This window comes from Amphiura filiformis, chromosome 13 (assembly GCF_039555335.1).
Source record: "Amphiura filiformis chromosome 13, Afil_fr2py, whole genome shotgun sequence".
In the NCBI taxonomy this organism is placed as follows: domain Eukaryota; kingdom Metazoa; phylum Echinodermata; class Ophiuroidea; order Amphilepidida; family Amphiuridae; genus Amphiura; species Amphiura filiformis.
Genome location: NC_092640.1, coordinates 29162908 through 29168907, shown reverse-complemented (window position 1 = coordinate 29168907; position 6000 = coordinate 29162908).

Sequence of the window (6000 nt, the reverse complement as noted above, 5' to 3'; positions counted from 1 at the left end):
CTCGATCTCAGTGCGGCTTTCGATACGGTGAACCCCGATCTTCTGCTGAGTAGAATGTCGCATGAAATCGGGGTGACTGGGATTGCTCTTGATTGGTTGAGGTCCTATTTTACTGGTAGAACAACAACTGTTGTGGTTGATGGTGTCTACTCAATGGCAAAGACCATGGACTATGGACTACCTCAGGGTTCAATTTTAGGCCCACGAGGTTTCACAGTGTATACAATTCCAATAGGCAGGATCATCAAAAACCACTCGCTTTCATACCACATGTACGCGGACGATATACAGATCTTCTGTAGTTTTGAGCCATCTAACCCATCATCAATTGAAACTGCTTTGTTATCAATAACATCTTGTATCAAAGAAATCAGAACATGGATGACATTTAATTTCTTGAAATTAAACAACGACAAAACGGAATTCTTGGTTATATCATCACCACACTTCAAACGCCAGATGCCTGATATATGCCTTCATATTGGAGATGACATCGTCCACCCCTCCACCAGTGTCAGAAACCTGGGCGTTATCTTTGATGATGTTATGTGTATGTTGCCGCAGATAACTTCATTGTCAAAGACCATCACATATCACCTACGCAATATTACTCGGATCCGTCGCTTTCTTGATAATGAAACATGCAACCATGTTGTTCGATCACTTGTGCTGTCACGTCTAGACTATGGGAATGTACTATTAGCAGAAACTAACGCAACATACATCATGAAATTACAACGCTTGCAGAACTGGAGTGCAAAATTAATTTTCTCTGCTTCTAAGTATGACCATGCCAGCCAGTATTTGCAAGAACTTCACTGGCTCCCTGTGAAGCAGAGAATTTTATACAAGATCATGCTTTATGTGTTCAAATGTCTGCACGGATATGGACCAAATTATCTCATTGAATCAATATCATTGTACAACCAAACTCGTCCCGGCTTGCGTTCTGCAACAGACACTACACATCTCTCTGTGCCAAAATTCAACCCTAAAGGCCTGCAATCAACTTTCGACAAGAGTTTTTCTCTCACCGCACCTGCACTCTGGAACTCACTTCCATCTGAACTCCGTACTGCTGTTTCTCTGCCAAGTTTCAAGAGAGGTCATGTTCCCACAATAATCTGGTGGCTTTGTTTCAGTTTGCTGTTTTATTTTACCTTTCAAATATTTTGTGTTCCATCTTGGCGCCGTGGTCTTTATGAAATGGCGCCCTATAAATGCCTTGTATGTAATGTAATGTAATGTAATGTATCTTAGTACGTTTAAACTACCATTTTTGTACTGTGTGCAATGCCGGGATGTAATACAAATGTGCCGAGCAAGAATATGACTTCCAAAAGATGGTCATGAAGAACTATTAACAGGTGCAAATGTGGTACAAGTAAAAATTAATAAACCTGACAAATTGCAGCGATATATATCATACTCATATACAACTAACTTAGATTCAGTACCGTAAAAACTCGATAATTAGCATATGTGCTTACTATCGAGCGCTTTAAAAAAACCCATAAAATTGTACCAAAGTCCGACGCTTTACCAACTGAGCTAATGGGGTTGAAACACACATTTGCAGGTTTACTTGTTCGTATATAAGGCTAAAAAAATTGTTATGTCACAAAGCCCACGCGCGTGTCCATGTCAGCTGAAACGGCAAATTCATTTTTTATTTTCCTTTTTTAAAAGTTTTTTTGCCGAAAAAACATAAAATTCTGCCAGAAATTTGAAGAAAAATTACTTGATTCGATACTTAAACAATTGATATTTGTACTTCGATTGTGTGAACCAATAACGATTCTATGTATTTTTGAGCACTCGAAAATGACATCCATAATTCAAAATTTAGTTGAAATTAAATCTTTAAAAAAACCTCATTCCGCATTCGTTTTTTAAACTGCCATGGGCTTTGAGACAACAATTTTTAGGCCTAACTTTGTGTATTGATGATTTGCTCAAAACCCTTTACACTGTTGTGGATGGGGCTCTTCATGTTTGCATGTTTTAAAAGCCCCCGATTGTAAGCACATATGCTAACTATAGAGTTTTTACGGTACATGACTATTAAACACACTAAATAAATGTGTTTTAAACTGTTGCTTCCATCACATTTTTACTCATGACGACTAATCAGTCTAATTCAATACGCGTCCACGTAGTAGTCCCAGCCTTTTCAATGAGGAATCACCAGGTTTACGGTACCATGAAAATGCCTATATCATTCCTTGTCGGTAGTGTCCGGAACTTAACACATAAATGAATGGGTTGACTACGGAGTTCAAGAATAAGAACGCTTGCCCCACGGTGGTGACAATTGCCTCTCGAGAGGGCTTGATCAGATCCAAATCGACGTCAAGGTACTCGAGTGCATCATCCAGATTATCGATGCGGAATGGCACCTGACAGATGACGATACCGTTGATGATAAGCGTACGCGCCACCTGATTGCGTACACTATTAGATTCAGGGTTAGGCTGCGATGTGGTCAGAACACCACGACTGCTGACTGCCAGTTATATTAACAGCCTTATACATTTAAGAATGTGTTTAATTATACTTGCGTGTATTTTTAAGGGTTTGACTATTTATTAAGCTTGTATTAGGGATGACCAATGAACCATCAACTTGATTAGAACTCTCCCATAGACATGCAGGGAGCTCAACTGTGCACTGCTTGCACAGACATTTCTAAATTGAGCTCATTCTTTTATTTTTCATAATTTTTCTGTAAAAATTGGAGATGTTAATGCCAATTATGTTTTGTAACTATCCTGCAAATTACAGCATCATAACTTATTTGGTTTTTCTGTAAGTGTGAGTCAAAATTGGTCAATCGCCACAGTGCGCTTAATTGCCAGTGGCCCAGTGCAGCACTGCTCAGAATGGCACAAAATATTCAGATGAAAAAGATCAGGTGAACACCTTGACCTACTGAGCTGTAATTTGGCAGAGTTGTTGTTATTACCTCTATCATACCCTCTGTAAAAAGGAAAAAAAACGGACAAGTAGATCTTGAGTTCCCTTTGGAATTTCCAAACACCTTTCGAATCATGTTAAATAGACACCTTTCTGAACATAAATGTGAAGTTTCATGCTCATTTGTTGTATTATTCACCTGATCTCAACCCTAAACATTTTCTTATATTTATACCATCTGCACTGACTTGCTGCTATACACGCACAGGAGCTGTACTTTTAAAATACGCGCCTAATCAATAATGAGTATTTCACTCCATTGTTAAGGTACTGTGCTCTCTGTAGCATAATGGAGTGACCAGGCCCTGGATGTGATGGTTTTGTAGCACATGACAGTATTCATTCAAGCCTATCAAGGTCTGTTATTAGCCACTTGCTGAATGGCTGGGCATTATCAGCTATCAAAGAGATACCTTATGCTGCTGCCAATCACAATAGAGGTTAAACATTTTGTTAAAACCCCAGAAGTGATATCAGGATAAAGCTGTGCATGTTGGTACTTGATTGTTTGGATTCCTATGTTGAAAATCCCTTGTAGTACATTAGTATTTTTCTTATGTGTAGTGTATATTGTTGTGGAAAAAAAGTTCACCTGGACTTTTGATTTTGTGCCACTTTGGCCATTATGGATGATTTTTGGCAAATGTTTTCTAAAAGCATGATTTCAGTGCCTCGGTTTGAAGAAATACTTAATGCTATTGACTAGTAAAGTGCCATTTCATAAGAATCCCCTTTAATACTTTCACAATATGCTTGTTTCATGTTTGCATATATATTAAAATAAAGAAATATAAAAGGTAAATATATGCTTATACCAATTTTGTTCACATTGCTATATTTAGACTTTGTCAATTTATTTCGTTCCAATGACCGGTCAGAATGGGAAACTTTGAAAATTCATAATTCGAAAAGTTTTTGACCGATTTTGACCATTTAACCACCAAAATACTTCTGTTGATGAGTTCTTTCCAGAAAACAATCTTTTGTAGCAAAAGGGGCAACATGAAATTATGATGGTCATCCCTACTTGTATTCACATCCTTGTATATTTATTATAATTGTGAAGTATGCTGTGTCTGGAATAGTCTGTTTCTATATTGTATATAGAGGTTGTGCGTGATTGGCACTAAACAAAGGATTTGAACCGATGTCCTTCACCGTAATCATGGCGCAGTGCAGTCCATTTAATCAAATGTTGTCATCAACCTATTTGATTGTAGTGCATTTGTTAAATGCGTGAGCCGTAGCCTAAATGTCGCGGTAGATTGCAATCATGCTTTTGTTGAATGCATTTGAGTAGTCCGCCATATTTACGGTATGATACTTCATATGCACAACCTCTATACATGATTTTGCTAAATACGAATAATGGAATGAAGATAGAAAGCATACCTAAAATATGCACAATTTCAAATCAAACTGTACATGTATGTTAAATTTTTTTTTTTTATATATGACAGTTTGCTTTTAATTGTAGTATATTGTGTTTAGAAACTAAGGAAGATTGTGCCGTGCCATTACTTACTTGATTTTCTTGGAAAAACAAGGAAGGAGAGGAAAATAAAGAATGGAGAGGAAGAACGACAGAAAGATAAAGAATTTCATTATAACGCAAGGAAAATGTTAACCATAATGCTGGTTTCATACTGTCATGTCGCTTGTCGCTGAGCGGGGTGACGCACGCGCATTGCAAACAAACGGACAAAGTTAAGGTTTATCATTGGCTAATACGGCATGCCGGTTGCCGCAGCGGCAGAGAGAATCCAGCAAATTTGCAACATTTTAAATAGGGTGTACAATGGTTGCCAGACAACGGTTAAATGTCGCAAACGAAACAACCGATTTGCATTATTTAGAGTGCACTTTTGCTTTGTCTCAAACTTGTGGCCTTTTAGGATATTGTAGGATGTGACAGCATTTATCTGTAATTGATTCATGCTGACTAATAAACTTGTTTATCAGCGTTAATATTTTATAGTATTACTATAGTATTAATAGCTTAAAAGTGAATATGAAAATAATTGAAAAAATATGGACTGATAACAGGAGGGAGCTGGACATGACACGTATTTTTATTTGGCTTTAATGCTTACATATACCGAACAAGCATAAACGATTGTACTTAAATGATTATACAATTCCTACATTAAACATCAACGTATTAAATTAACCAAGCCTCTCGTAAAGATAACCCTTTCTTAATGAAAAATAGTTTCAAACTAATAAAGCAATATTTGAACTGAACAAAAATGTGTGCCAACATCCCAAGATGCCTACAAATGGTCTCTTTCATTTCAACCAATTTGAGAAGGAAATACATTTTGTGTACTGTTGCTGTTCCGCAACGGCTTGTGATTACATCAGTGTAAATTGTCCCAACATTTAATATTTGATTTGGATAATGTATGTTTACAATAACACAATATCCAGTTTCTATAATTACACAAGATACGGTGATACCCATTCATTAGTGGCGTAGCCAGCCAGTATGGAGCCAATGGAATAGCTGCCCCCATGTGAGGCCCCTCCTGCCCCCACCTGTGGGATGCTGGCCTCCATAATGCATAATATGTAAGATTTTTACGAATTTATATACTTTTTAGCCCATTTTGACCATTTCCGTCAAATGTTACCCCCTTGAAAGCTGTCTTGACCCTCTCGTCCCCTTTGCCCTCCCTGAAAAATCTTGGCTATGTCACTGTCATTCATACACATTGTCCAACACGTGTGCATGGTAACATTAGAATATAACGATGTTCAAGAGTGTGTAGACTTTCATTTATCGAGGTACGTTGAAACTACAAGAACATTACCATAATTACTCTCGATGCTCGTACTGTTCGCAATGCAGTGCTACAATACAAACAAGACTTCAAAAAGATGTCCACTAACTATTAACAAGTGCAAATGTGGTGCAAAAACTGGATAACAGCTTAGCGTAGTGTCAAATATGCAGCGAAATATAATAATACTCACATAAAACAAATTTTATTCCTTACATGACTACATATTAAATAAACCCGT